We start from the raw sequence: 16662 nt of genomic DNA, 5'->3' as shown, positions 1-16662 counted from the left end.
TTCCATTATCCTGGTTTATCTGCACTAACGTTCACAACTTCAACGTCTATAAAGCTAAACTTCTGACAACCAGATCATTACGGTAATTAAACAGATAAGTTAAAGAAATTCAAATGTCTGTATTCAATGTTTTAGATATACATATCATAAATTGTTTTCAGATTGCTGCATAATATCACTTAAATTTTATTCTAATGATTCATTCTATTGATTATCAAGTCCACCGGTTGTATTTATTTCATTTAGGACGATAAAGTAGAAGAAAAATGATCTGTCTCACTATAACATCTGTCTCAGCGGAGAGCCATCGCGCAGCGTGAAGTCTGAGTGACGAGGCGGAGTGCTAGGTGGAATGACAGAGGACGCTCATGCTGAGGGACCTTTGGCCAGCTGTGGCACATAACACCTGTCAGAAAGCCTTACCTCCCCGTTCTCTTCATTCCGTACAATCAGCCAGCACACATCTGTCAGTCCTGTCTCAGCATGGAAGTAGACAACTACGGTTTACTGTGTACAGGCTTGAAAATAAACCACGTGTACTAGAGCAGATTATGCACAGTGCTCAAATTCATCTTCGACAGCCTTCAGTCCTGCAGACGAACATCTGTTAGGTGTTGGTTTAGCTGAGCAGAAACATCTTGCATCTTATTGCATGCTGCTTTTGAAATGCCTTACATGAATTCCCATAATTGTACCTATAGTGCATCTCACACACACACACACACACACACACACACACACACACACACACGTATGTATGTATATATATATATATATATATATACGCATATATGTATGTATATTTGTGTATAGTATATTATAGTAGTACAGTATTTATGCTTCACTACATCATTACCATGGATTGAATTTAAGCGCCAACTTTTATCTTAAATTCAAGTATTTTAACTAAAATGTTGCATTAATCATTTAAGAGTTGAAGCAATTTTTACACAATCCCATTGTTTTTTACAGGCTCAGCTCTTTCAGCTCTAGAGTCTGAAAGGCGTAAACATCAAATATTAAGTTTCCTTTCTTAAACTGCTCGGCCAGGCATTTTCCGCAGCTGCCTTCAGGTGAGTAAATGAGAAGCATACTCAACCAGATTGAGGTCATGTGACTGACTCATTTCATTTCATTTTTTTTTTGTCTTAATAAGCTCTTGAGTTGCTTCTGCTGTACGTTTTGGGTCGTTAGCCATCTGTACTGTGAAGCATCATCCTATACCTTTTGGACTAAATCTGATCAGAAATTATACACTATACACTTCAGAATTCATTTTTGCAACTTCTATTAGCAGTCACATCATCAATAATCACTCCATTAAAGTTACACTGGAAGCTCTACAAGCATATGCCATGACACTGCCTATCACATGTTTGACAGAAGATATGGTGTGCTTCACCATATTCTTCTCTTCTAATTATTCTGGTCCAAGATAATCCTGATTTCATCTGTCCAGGTAATGATGTCCCAAGACAGAGCAGGCTTAATCTGGACTTTGCTAGACTTTGACAATGATATTCCAAACTCCTCCATTGTGTTCTTGCTACATCATTTTTCACCAAGAAAAGATTTATGCAATCATCTACTTTAGTTTTCTTCTGTGGCCATTCAGGACTTTTGGTTTTGCTGAGCTCACTAGTCAATTGAAAAAAAAAATTATATTATATCTCTCTGATAGGTCTGTGTATCCTAAGGGTGGCCTCCATCACATGACCACTCTTATGACCTCATAGTTCCAATAAACAGCTATTAAATGCACATCCAGCACTTGGAATCAATGCCAGATCTTGTTACCCCTTAATTTGTCATGAAATGAAAAAAGAAGCCACATCTGGCCATGAAACTACTTATCAGTCAGTTGGACAATTACTTTTGAGGCTGCCAAAATAGACAGAGAGATAAAATGTCTGTAATTCCTAAACAGTTAATGCAATATTGTTTCTTAAAGCTCTTTAATTGAAAATTTGTTTCCGGGCAATCGTGGTGGTGTACAGATGTAAATATACACACAGTGTAAATGTCCATACACTTATTGAGTTGACAAGCCAATCCAAAACTTGGTGCCACTTACAGACAGATGAACTTTTTGTACTGTATTATGTCTTGGGTCATTCGGGTCAAACCGGGACTTTTGATTGTTCTGTTATTCTGCACACAGTTATGAGAGTAAAAACTGCCTTTAATTCTTTATATAATTCCCTGCTACACTAATGCACTTATCCCAGTGTTTCACTAGTGCATGGATACCATCAAGGTAGAAAGTACACCAGTGCCATGATCAGACTTCCTGCTTGACATCTGAAACGCTGGCCTCCCAGGAGCTCTTTTAACTCTTTCAATTTTAACATTTGGAAATGGCTCGGTGCATGGTCCGGACTATATGGTTGATTTGGCAATACTTCTCGACTGAATTCCTGTAATATGCAAGTGGTATTGGTGAATGATGGTAAACAATTCCCACAGTCATATACGCCTCATCTGCACATTGGCAACAAGTTATCCATTGATTATTAAGGATCAGGCTCTCCACTCACTGAAGGTTCAGGGAACGACTGCAGTGAGCTTCGAGTCACCTTGGCTGAGTTTGTTATTCATGGATATACAGCCTTCTTTTAAACGTTTGCTCCATTTAAATGTCTTACTGTGGTCTCCTTATCGTACTGTGCGCAAAGTCTTCATTAAATGTCAATAGGGTTTACACCCTCATTCACAAGAAATTTCATCACAAGTCCCAGTTTGACGCGAACGCTTTGATTCGTAACTATGCCGGTTTGATTCGTAACTATGCCACTCCCGTCTTGTGACGTAATGTGACCCAAAAACGGATTAATCATAAATAATGAAAAATTGGAATCATTAGCAGGTCAAATCACCCCACTCCGCCTTTGTTGAATTCCTATAACAGTGTGTACCGTCATCCTTTATTCCTCACATATGGTATTTAAATATTGTCTATATTATTTAACAGTGAATGCATCCACATTCATACTGTTCTGCGTCAATTTGTAGAAATGCAAAGAAAGATGCAGACACACGGTAAGGTGATGACCAATATAAGGTGATGAGGTGAGGGAAAGTTACTGAGACGCTGAGACATTGACGCCACTGTTCTGTCCTGCTGTACTATCTCACTTCTAATTAACACTGATTACAGGGCAATTACAACACTCTTAATCACATCCTTATTAGTTTAGCCATGCAGAGAGAGAGAGAGAAAGAGAGAGAGAGACAGTGAGACAGAGAGAGAGCGAGAAAGAGAGGGAGTTGTCATGTATATGTGTAGACAGGAGAAGTGAAGGAAAAAAAGCTGTATGTATGAGTGTGAAAGCGGAAGAACAAGGCTTCACATTTCACCAGTTCTCTGCTGAGTGTGCATGTGACAAAGAGCGAGTACCTGTGACAGGTTTTGTCCCTGATAGAGTGCACGTGTACGACAAAGCATATCTACACATCGGGATACGTGCGCGAATGTCGTTGCCTGTCTGTTTGTCGTGGCTTGTATGTGTGTGTGTGTGTGTGTGTGTGTGTGTGTGTGTGTGTGTGTTTTTGTATGCCTTAGCATGGAGAGTTTGTCGAATGAGGTGAAAAGAGGCTGTATTGAATGAATATTTATACTATTGATTGTTGTGCTGTTTCCCCCTTCTCTCTCTCTCTCCCTCACTCGCACCGTCCCTCCTATTTCTTTCCTCGCCAGAGAACGAGGTCAAAAGTCACTCCCTCCTCGTTGTCACAGTTGCCAATCACCTCCCATTCTGCAGCACCCGTTGCCCTGGCAACCAAGGGATTCAGTTGCCAAGCACCCAGAGCTAAGCACGTAATAGTTATTTATATATTTATTTATATCTTTTATCTATTTATTCATTCAGTGAGAGTGAGGATGAATGCTCAGATACACACAAACACGCACACATACATGCAGACACATGTGCGTGTGCATGTACACACACACACACACACACACAAACACACACACTCTCCCGGGATGTGTCAGAAGTACAAATAAGAGCCTCCGGTGACTAATAACAATTATCATTATAATAACGGTGATGTGGACAAGAGCAGAATCGATGCATTACTTTTTTTCTCCCAGAGATTTTGTTCATCTCGTTGTATCTCTCACACATAGAAGACTACTCCTACGGATGAAGAGAAGTCAGGTGATAAAAGTAATCCACAGCGAATCTCTCTCTCTCTCTCTACACACACACACACACACACACGCACACACATTATGTAGCTCACCACTCTTGTAATCATTCATTGACACAATATCTACTCTAAGTCTAATCTCAGTAAGTTGCAGGTTGTAAAAATAAAATAAAATTTGGGGACCAGCCAAATTCCTATTTTTGTAGAGACATTTATCCCCCATAAGTCTCTCTCTCTCTCTCTCTCTCTCTCTCTCCCTCTTTCTCTCTCTCTATTTCTGTCTCTCTTATCTGGCACAAGACACTACAAGATAATTACAATGGTCTGACCTATTGCGAACTAGCTACTACTGCACTGCAAACAAACAAAATAGCAGGGGCTCTCACACACACACGGCTGCGTTTGTGTGTGTGTGTGTGTCCCTGGAGGCACTCAGTGGCTGAACAGATGTAAGAAGAGCAGGTGGAAATATGAGAACTCTGCTCTGTAGTATAGGCAGAGACAACCACCCTACGCTGCTCGGATAACAACCGGTTCCAATCAAATTATAAGCATTCCAGCATCTAACATGAATTAATCATGCATACATAAAGATTTTATCTTAAGAGGCTGTTGGTCTCATTTAGCCTAAGCAAAGGAGTGAATTCAAGCTGATCACTGAGCATGTCTCAAACTGAGCGAGAGAAACAAAACCATAACCTGATCCCCAGTATATAAAATCATCTGATATGAATAAGTCATTTATACATTTATCTTTATTTATGTTTGTCGACTATTACTTCTTACTCATGATCACTATTTTTGGATTCGTCATCTAACAGAACGTAAATAACCGTGACACTGGTGACACCTGGTACTGAATCAACTGAATGACTGTTAAACATCATTAAAAAAATTATTCCAATGCATTAAATCAAGCACATATGTCTTCACTTTTTACTTAATTGCATGCTCTATCTTTAACGTCTCATCATGTTTGTAATTAGCGCTCAGTTAACGTGTCTAAGCGGCAGATCCACTGTGATGTCAGGAATTACACTTTTAAAGGAATGTTGGTTTCTACTGCATAATGTGCAAAGCAGCTGCTGTATATTGTTTAAACCTGATAAAAAAAGGAAGTATTAAAGCTAAATTGTTCTCAAAAGTACTGACTGATTAATAATGGGGTTTTAGTAATCAGATCAACAGAATTTTTCCTTCACGTGTAGGAACGAATAAATGCAGAATCCTTTGCAGAGACATTTATAGTAATAGACCGTTTTTGAGCAGACACTATTTTTATATTCATTTTGTTGCGGACAATTATTTTATGACTGATGCTTTATTGCATGAGTAAAACGATGTAGATCTCTGAACATTATGATGTTTGTACTGTATGTCGCTAAAGAAGGTAACATATCATGCAATGAGAACAATGGTTGTCAGAGATTCCTCAAAAACTTGTATACAAGTGTAAACTGACACAGATTCACCAAGATGCTTAGAAAAAAGGAACCAAAAACTAGCTATTGTCGTTTTATAAAATGTGCCTAATACTGCTGCTATATTCCTTGAAAGGTAAAGGCATGTCCCAACAAATATCGATTTTGTTTAGTTTAGTGCTTTTTACATTAAGATATTACATATAGTACATTATTACTGTACATTTAATTTTAAATATCAGCCATAACATTAACATGTGAACACTAGAAAACAAATCTGTACCAGTAAACTTTTGACAGGACCATGGGCATGCAAGGGCCAAACCCAATGCCCGCCGAGACCAAGGGCCAGCCGATCTGGTCTGATCTTATAAAGAAAGCCAGTGAAGCACAGCACAGGCCACTGCCACGTTAGAGTGGCACCAAAACACCCAGCATCCAAAGATCCCAAGGCTCCAAACCAGGCCTCCAAATTCCCCAGACACCCATCAGATATGCCAGACACAAAAGACTGATTCACAGAGGCCATTGTAACCCACAGCACCCTAAGGATCATCCTGGAGCCAGACACCACAGCACACCCCCCAGAGGCCCTGCGGAGCCTTGCCCTGAGGGGACAGAGTCATCCTGAAGGCACAAAGGGAACCCGAAACTTAGGTGGTTAAAATGTTAATGTTATGGCTGACCAGTGTATATACTGTATACATATACACATACATATACACAAAAGGTCTTCAAGTCATACTGGGCCTTGTGATGAAATTACTCGTTAATAAAGGCGTAAAATCCATTGACATTTACAGAAGACTTCAAGCATAGTACGGTGATGAGACATATAGCTGCAGTAAAACATTCGAATGGTGCAAACATTTAAAAAAAAAAGCCATACGGCCATGAATAGCGATCCTGGCCAGTGTTTCAGACCTGAACCAGGCAGTCTGATCAGTCTGTACTGATGAAATGAAATGCTGGGATGAGTGCTTTAGTGTAGCAGGGGATTATATAGAGTAATAAAGATAGTTTTTACTATCAGTATTGTGTTCTGTTATTCTGCACAATCAAAAGTCCCAGTTTGACTTGAACACCCTGTACTGTATGTGTCTGTGTGCGTGTGGGAGAGAGACTGTGAATGTTTGTCTGTGTGTATGTGTGTATGTGTGTTTGTGTGTATGTGTGTTGGCAGAGAAATTCGCTGTGGAGTATATATACACACACACACACACAGCAGCAGTGGCATAGCACAGCAAGTAGCGTTTCCACCTCACAACTTGAATGAGTATGCATAGTCTCCTGTGATGGACTGGCACACACACCTACAGTATACTTTGTGTGTGTGTGTGTGTGTGTATATACACACAGATATACTGTACATAGATATACATAAATAAAGGCGCATACACTTTCTCACATACACTTGTCTCTCCTCTTTTACTCTCGTCTCTAAGAGGACAATAGCGTGGAAAATCCTCTTCCGCTTTTCCTTCTACCGGAGTATGAGCAGGGGTCTTGATGCTGTCATGGACCTGTCTGCGCCTGAGCCTCTTCCTCTTCTCACAGTATAATGGAGGATTTAGATAATCACATTACACCCCATTAAATACATAGCCACAGATAACACCGGCCTCACAATCAGATGCACAACATGCGTAAATGAGGGAACATATTTCACCCTAAGTCTGAAAAATCACAGTCATCACCACTGCATTATTAACAAAAAAACAGTGATTTTTTTTTTTTAACACAATGCTACTATACTGTATATCTACCTTGGATCACGTCATGTTGCATAAATGCAAGAAATTACATTAAAACCCAGTTTTAACTGCCAGAAATTACTCCCAAGTAGGTTAAAACAAAGTGAGATGCTATATAAAGTCATAAACACCTACATATCAATAATAAGCTAATAAACATGGATGAGACCCTTCTTTTCTGAAAAAAGAGGCTTAGTAACCAGAAAGACACTAACCCAAAATAAATGCATGACTAGGGCTGAGCTGCTGTCACTCAAATGTCATGCCATCAGATTCTGCTCCTTTATATTGCAGGTTGAAATAGCTTTGGCTTCCAGTGTTCCTGGAACAGGCTGCAGATCCAGTGCAGCTCTGATAAGGATGAAGCTGTTACCAAAAATGAATAAATTGGAATCACACACAGTGATTTTTGTGTACTGCACTGCTTGATAAACTGCATAAGTCTTATTTAAGTCCAAATATCTAAAAGTCTTATTTAAGTTTTTTTTTTTTACTTCAATAATAAAAACAACAACAACAAAAAAAGAGATTTTAAAGCAGAATGTAGGATGCTAAAGGGCTTAATAAGCAGATAAGTATTTATTATTAACAATTTGTTAATAATTATTAATAGATTAATTTGATTATCCTGTAGACTAATGAAGGCTAATAGTGTTTTTTTAATTTGCAAACTATTAAAAACATACAAAATTTAATAAATATATTTTATTAAAATATAATTCTTTTAATTTCTTTAACTTCTTCACAAACATTAAATGTTCTCTTTTGGAAACCTGGACCTTTAAACCCACTTTTAATTCCGCGCTTGAGTCAAGTTAACACGATATGAAGGGTTTTCTTTCTCGACGGCTGCAGCTTTATTAGAAAAACAAATCATATTTTCGTGTCTTTGCTGAAAGAGAACCTGTACTCGAATCCCAAATCTCGGCTGAAAGTGTCCAATAACCTTCTGTATTGACTTTTTCCCCCCTTTGTAACAGGTACTTTAGAGAGAGAAAGAAAAAGACAAATGCTTGGTGTCAGGTGCTATTGTGCACACGCATCTGATAGAACTGCTTATGCATTTTGGGATTTGGAGTCCATCATATGATAATCTTCTAATGTGAAAATCCGAGAAGGGGTGCTGCAGAATTCAATACATCAATATTGAATATGCTTCAGTATTCAATTTCGCAAGTTTGTGTGGGCTGAATAAAATTACACAGCATGTCTTTAGTTTGGTCCATATCTATAATTGGGTTGTATTTGCTCTGATTTTATTTAGACCGAGCCTCAGCTTTAGATTGCTATGACTTTGCAATTCTCAGGGTTAATATCATGTAAATATGCTGATGCTATGACGCATATTGAAGAGCTGCAATGCTCCTAGCCAAGGCGGTAATCGATTTCAAACAGGCTGCATCATGTTGAACATTGAATCCTCCACACATGCACAATAGGATTCTCCTGGTAGACTAATTCCTGGAGTGACAGAATGTCACCTCTTTTGTCTCCCTGCCTCTGGCTCGCGCTCTTTCTGTTGCTGGCTGTATAAGGATTGGAGGATGCCATTGTGATGGATCTTTGGGCTTTGATGCAGCAGCTCCTCATGGAGCTGCTCTTTCCCTCTGACCTTATTTACCTCAGCCCCAGGAGCTGGAGCTGGACCATCTCTAGGTGCCTTGTGCGCACGCGCACACACACACATGAATGTATGCACAGTCAAGCACACACACACACACACACACACACACACACACACAGACTTATTGGATTTTCTCTCTGGTCCACAAGCTTTGATAAGGGCACCTGTCCACTCCAGGCTCCATCAGCACACAATAAAACACATGATGCCATGGTGGATGATCCCAGACTGCTTAAGAGATGGAGCCAGAAAGAGTATGGAGTGTGTGTCAAAAAGGATGAAAGAAAGGAATAGAAAGAAAGAAAGAGAGAGAGAGAGAGAGAGAGAGAGAGAGAGAGAGAGAGAGAAAGAAACTCACCTTTGAGACACAGGAGAACACCACAATGCTTTTTATCTCTTTAATTTCCTTGGCTGTAATATTTGATTTATCCCACCGTAGGTGTCAGATGAATACGGCTTCCACTCAGCTACGCGTATTCTCAAGCAATAACATCGACATCTGTATTATCAACCCAAGAATACCCGTAGTCGAGACAGGAGCACAAACAGGGGCCACCGCCCTCCTCCACCTATTTAACTTTTTTTTTTTCCTCTTTCACTCTCTGTTTTTCTTTGTTTCATCTCATGATGCTCTCGAGGCTCCTCTACATGCTGGTAGGGCAGGAAGATCGAAAGATTTGAAAGCACGATCCAAGGTCTGAAAAGAGGGTGGGAAAAAAAAACAAGAAGCGTTTTAAATAAATGGTTTCAATAAAAGTCAATCCAATTTCTAAATGAACTAATACCCTGAAGCAGCTTTAACCCTGAAAAACCGTAATCCAATTAAAACTGTAGAGTACAAACATCAGGAGACACATAATACACATCATGTTGAAATAAATATTGCAAAATGAATGTCAAAGGAATGAGGCATTAGGTTGTATGTTTTTAAAGGTTCTGTAAAACTTGTTGAGTGATAAGTGTGTATGGTTATAAAAAGCAGTGTATCAATTTGAACTTGATTAGTCTTTCAAGAAAAGCAGTACAGTATAACCCACATAGGCCAATAAATAGAGCTGAATAAGTCAATTTATACATTTTCCATAAAAAAATACAGCAGGTAGAGTGAAGTGGAACATAATAATATTAGTGCACAAAATAACATACTTATTGTAACACAGCAAGACATCACCATGTTAAGATAAGAATGATGTCATTATGTAAAAGTTTTGGCTTGTTCCTAAAGATGTGTTGTAGGAAATTTTTGTATTTTACATTAAATTTAGTTTGTATGTATATCCATTACTTATTTTAAAACGCTGGGGAATAAAAAAAAACTTTATCTGTCAACTGTAGATTTATTAAAATTAAGCAATTAGTGGTAACTTTTCCATGAAATTTGCTGGACAATATCTTAATAAATGTATATAGAAAAGACTGTGAACAAAGACAGGGACATGTTGTATACTATTCACTTAACAACCCAAAGTTGTTAAAATAATTTTTATAATGCAGTCACGTCTGCTATCAGGGAACAAGTGAATGGAAATTCACACGTGCCCACCTACAACTAGGAGGACTGACGAGGACAACACAATGCCTCCTCTACTCATCACGATACCAGCTTGGCACAGCTGAGTACCACAGTCGGCTCTCATGGGCAGGAAAAAAAGGAGGATAAAGCTTCAGGCAGGAGCTAAATTCAGCCTCATAATTAACCACTGTGTGCAAATAAAGTTGTGACATCCAGAATTTAGTGTTTGCAAGTATCTTAACCCCAGGCATTGTCAACAACTATTCTGGCATTTGGCTGTGAGTGCGACTCAGGCGTAAAGTCACACATCACACAGTCACATGCAAGCACACACTCATGCAAACACACACTTCACTGGGAGGGCAGGATACACTGACAGCACACTACCGAGGCAGAAAAGTAGTAATAATAATGATAATAAAAAGGAGACGGAATAGAGTTTGACATATGCCTGTTTTGAATGGTCAGGCCGAACTCATTTTCTGAAGAATTCATTTTTCATTCATCTGTAAACCAATGCAAAGGGAAAACTCCTTCCACTGCATTGAGCAAAACAGAAATACCAAACCATGAAAAAGATGCAGCTTAAAAGCAACTTGCGCATCTCTTGAAAAACACATCTTTTTTAAAAAAGCGATAGAATTCTACAAGAAACACTCACTCTTATAAAAGATCCACATAAAAGACTGAACCAAAAATATGTCAGGCTCTTTGTAATGCTGAGCCACGGATCCCCCTTTACCTCCCTTTATCTCTCTCTCTCTCTGTCCTTCAGTAAAGACAGCAGACTTTTGTGTGTGTGTGTGTGTGTGTGTGTGTATGTGTGTGTGCGCGCAGCTGCAAATGTGGCAAGTCTGATGATGCTAAAACCACATATTTAAGCAAATGACTGCTGCAAAAAAAATGTATATATATATATTAACAAATATATTTACAAGAATAAATTGCCAAACCTCTACAAGGACGTGCGTATAACTTATGTATTGTATTTATCAAATGTAAGTTACATATTTGTGATATATTCACATTAGCAAGCATCCTAGCTGACAGCAAGCAATTTGGAATAGAAGTAATAGAATAGGACCTTAAAAACAACAACAACAACAACAACAATAATAATAATAATTATCATCATCATCATCATCATAATATTCATGACTTTAATTAGAGTTCAGCATATAATTTTGTCTATGGCAATATTCAAGTGAAAGTCCTGACATAATTGTTAAAAAGATTACATAACACCAAATTATAGACTTTAAATTTATTAATAATAATTAAAATTCTAATAATAAAAATGCAAACAGGGAAATGTCTGCTCAAAGAGATATGCACATGGGAACAAGAAAATATAAGTCATTGCTTGCTTCTTGCTGGAATTATCTACTTTACAAGTGATGCCCACAAGTGTTTTTTTTTTTTAACTCTGTAGAATATGCTAAAGTTTCTTTACATTAAAAAACATTTTATTATATTCCTTAAAACGCCTTGGTGTGATAAAAATAAGACCAAAATTAGTTGTAATTGTGACACTGTAGTAACATTACATACAGTAGCAGTGCTATAAGCAACATTACATACAGTAGCAGTGCTATAATTTAGATGGTAGCATATGATAACTAATAAAATCTACAATATACAGACTTACTGTACCAAAGACCTTTAGTGGAACACCTGTACTCCTGCTCATTTGTGTAATTATCCTGTCAGCCAATCATTTGGTAGAAGTGCAATGTAGAAAACCATGCAGATACACATCAAGAGCTTAAGTTAACGTTCACATCAAAGATAAGAGTGTGAAAAAATGTAATCTTAATGACTGTGAAAAGGTTGTTGGTGGCTGTTGATCTCCTGAGGATTTTGTGCACAACATTCGAAAACAAAAAAAAAAATCTTTCAGGGGCATGCAGTTCTGTGGGTAAGAAAAACGCCTTAATGATGAGACTGAAGACACTCAAGACAAAGAACAGAACAAGGTGGATGGGATACAACCGCGAAAAAAAAGGGAAAAAAAAGGACATCAGCTTCCACTTCTGTCAGGTGTTTCAAATAGAAATGTGTGAGTGTCTTATGTGTTAGTCAGATTATGTGAGGGTAAAATTTAGGGCCACACACAGGATCACAGATGTCAGGTCTGTAGCCCAAAGGCTCCCCTGTTCCCTCATGCTGCATCAATTATTTACCATGTTTATCTATGCAATTTGAGGGCTGCTGCTAAGCAAAGCTGTTCACAAATTGGTTGACGCAGAAGCTAGAAGCTAAATTTCTTATTAAATAGAAAGAAAGAAAGAAAGAAAAAACCCAGTGAGAAAAGTAAAAGCCAGTTATTGTCTTTAAGAGCCACTGTTCTGGTGCAAAGTTACAGGTTTTAGTTCAGCCAAAACACAGAGGATACTCTAATTTACCTCAGCCACTATTTCTATTTTTTAGTAAGAATGCATAAAGATTTTATATTATCTTGCAATTTATCGTTTTCCATCCAAGTTCTAGCGAGGTAATGGACAATATCCAGCCACCACGTTCCCAACCCTCATTACTCTCAGATGTCTCATTGCGGCACACAAAGAATCATGAGAGCATGAATAAGAAAAAAAACTGAAGAATAACAAACCCTTTCAGCTGTAGCCTATGTGTTCAATAACGTCAGGCATAATTGAGCCCGCATGGACTGTTCTAATCGCAGCCGCTGAATTGAAACAGTCGCTAATTAAGGGGCAGGTGAAGCCTTGAGCAGGTGAAGCGGAGGAAGCTCAACTGTGAAAACAGGATGTAAGATCCTCTAGCAACCAAGGAGGTCTCGTGTGGAATGCGAGAAATAGAAAAAAAATGCTTTTTGTTGTGTGCACACAAAGATACATGTGCACACGTACACCTCTCTGCAGATTTTGCTTCCTTTTTTTTTTGGAACGCCAAAGCTGGCATTTAGCGGAACACAAGCCGAGAGAGGATACAGGGAAGCCAATTACCAGACAGATGTCAATGTATGCGCTACAATACTAAAGGGATTCCAATTACAACACAGCTGTTCTGTTTTTCCTTCCCTCTCCCACTCCCTTGCTGCCTTCCCATATTCCCCCTTCTCTCTCTCCTGCGCACGCTCTCCCTCACCCTCTTACTCTCCCTCTAGCTCATTTTCTTTATTGCTACTCCTGTTACTCTTCCTACCTTACCTATTACCCTATTACTCTCCCTCTCTTTCTCTCTGTGTCACCCACCCCCACCCCTGCTTCATGCCAAATGGAAAGGGTGAGAATGTCAATCTCTACACTCAAATTGAAGCAAAGCTGGTTTAGTGTGTGTTTGTGTGTGTGTTAGAGTGAGAGAGCAATGGAGAGAGAAAGAGAGAGAGAGAGATTTGTTAGACTGAGTGCACACACATACACATACACACACACACACACACACACACACACACACACACACACACACACACGCACACACGCATGCACACGTGCACACATCAGAACCAAGGACAGCTCCCAGAGGAGGGATCTAGCTACTGGTTTGCTGGTTGCTTAACAGGAGGCTCTTATGCCTTAATACACACGTGTGCACACATACATAAGCGTCCATTAATGTGGGAGCACGCACACACCCACACATCTGCCACACACACACACACACACACACACACTACTACTTTCTTTTTTCCTTCTCCTCTCACTTCCTTCCTCTATGTTCGTCTCTCTTTTGCTCTGAATTGGACCTGTCTTCATTTAGCTCTTTGAGATCTATTAATTATCCTATTTTCTGCTCAGCCCCTCCAATTTTAGGCCAAATGAAGAATTTAGAAATTATTACTGATTAGCAATTCCACTACTGAAAAAGAAAGAAAAACATATCAATCACTCTTTTATGCTTCCTATGAAGCTGAGAAGAGTATATTTCTGACTCAAGCTGACTCAAGATGATGTGATAACTTGGACATGATTCACAACTGAAACCGGAATCCACCTTTTAATTCTAGAGAACTAGAAAGACCCTTCACGTAGCCAATTTCATTTCCACTGAACAAATCAAGTAAGCCCAGACCTTCCTACCGTCAGTAAGCTCATTTGCTGTACTCCTAAAGAATCTGATCCACTCATTTCCACTGAGAAATTATGCCATATCCAGATGTTCTTGCAGAGCGCAATATAGCTGTGCTCAAGGCTGGGTATGCTTTTAGCTCAGGTATGCTGTGCTTTCCTTTCAACCGTCACATGAACGCTGTATTTAAGCAGAGTCAAAACAGTGAACTGAATTGAATTGAGTACTTGAATGCCTTTGTCTATTACAAAATATGCTTTTCTCTTTTGGTCTATTATAACATACAATCTGAGAGTATGCAGGAAGGCAGGGGACTGCCAGAAGCTAGAAAGGAGAGGGAGAAAGAGAGAGAGAGAGATTATTTTCTCCCCTCCCTTGATCAATATGAATCTAACTGTGCAAGGAAGGAGTTCAGAGAGTTCATCTTCACCCTGCCATGCCTACAGGCGCACACGCCACCACACTCTGATCACACCATGCCACCTCTCCCTCTGTTTCTCTTTCTAACGCACTCATTCATTCCTATCCACCCTATATAATCGCCTTCCTCTTTTTTTTTACACTTCTGCTTTCATTGCTATTTATCCATAAACTAAACCCCATACACATTGCAAAAGTAGGCTATCTGAGAAACATGCCCTAATCCAATAGTATTCATCCTCAGTGTCCTAAACACACGTCCGACCATCTGCCACGTATCCATGTCATAGGGCAAAGTAATATGATCCCGTGCACCCTTCTGGCCAATTTCAAGTATTATGCACAGAACAGGCCACTTGCTTGCTTACTGAGTTCCAAGAACAGTCCAGTGGTTGGAGCTCATCTCAATAGCAAGCTCAAGTGAAGCAAAAAACAAAAGTGACTAGTTGGAATATGGTGACATATATATATATATATATATATATATATATATATATATAGAGAGAGAGAGAGAGAGAGACATAAAGTACAGACAGGCCTATAGATTGAGATTGAGTTGAGATGATCAGACATGATAATTCAACATACCAGCTTGTTTAGGTGTTCAGTTGGAGTTGCCTTGCACATATAGTACACTCTCAGAAATAAAGGGTAGCAAATTGTTCCTTGTCACTAGAGTGGTTTCGTGCAGAGTGTTATATGTACTGTATCTACCTCATACTGTAAATCTTATTAATTGAAAATGAACCTTGATGGCTCTTTAAATCAGCTTACCTTCCCAAGAAAGGGTGCGAAAGATGCAGGTTGATGGAACCACCGACCAGCCGAGAAGGAAAAAAAAAAGTACAGTTTGGCAGGTTTATTTCTGAGAGTGCAGTGCATAGTGTATAGCGCACAGAGGGGTGAGGAGAGGAGTGGAGGAGAGGAGGAAAGGAGAGGAGAGGAGTGGAGGAGAGGAGAGGAGAGGAGAGAGGAGGAGATGAGAGGAGGAGAGGAGAGAAGAAGAGAGGAGGAGAGGAGAGAGGAGGAGATGAGAGAGGAGGAGATGAGAGCAGGAGAGGAGAGAAGAAGAGAGGAGGAGAGGAGGAGATGAGCGGCAGAGAGCGCATTCAGCACTGAACGCTCGGCTACTCTCATGGAAAACGAGTAGTGAATACAGCACTCAGCCCGAATACAGATCAGCGCGCGCGCACACACACACACACACACACACACACTACTCTTCTCACTTAACGCAGCTTATATACAAGTATATCCAGACAATCAAAGTGTCACATGCAGTGATAAATCTGAGTAGAGTGGGCTTAAAACCAAACGCAGCGGGGTCTGTCTGCTTTAACACACCGGAGCGCGAGGACCAGGTTTCGCCTTAAAACCTATTACTGAGTGTTTCGAAATGCTGAAATGAATTAACACACACACACACACACACACACACACACCTCTGTACAAGATTTTAGGAATAAACAGTTACTCACCCCTCGCTGTTCAAAATCCTGCCAACGGGGGTAAAACAGCTGAGAAGAGGAGGAAGGAGGAGGCAGAAATCTGGAGGAAGACTACAGAAAGAACACATAATAGCCATACTGGGGAAACGCCCCCTCCAACAACTATACCTCTCTCTCTCTCTCTCTCTCTCTATCGCGCGCGCGCTCTCTCTTTCCCATTGTTGAGCCAAACGCGGTCAGAAAGGGGTGCGGTAGAGGAAAGGAGCGATCGAGTTTGGCACAAATCCCATCCAAAGAGCCA

Source organism: Clarias gariepinus, chromosome 16 (genome assembly GCF_024256425.1).
Source record: "Clarias gariepinus isolate MV-2021 ecotype Netherlands chromosome 16, CGAR_prim_01v2, whole genome shotgun sequence".
Lineage (NCBI taxonomy): Eukaryota > Metazoa > Chordata > Actinopteri > Siluriformes > Clariidae > Clarias > Clarias gariepinus.
This window is presented reverse-complemented; position numbering follows the sequence as displayed.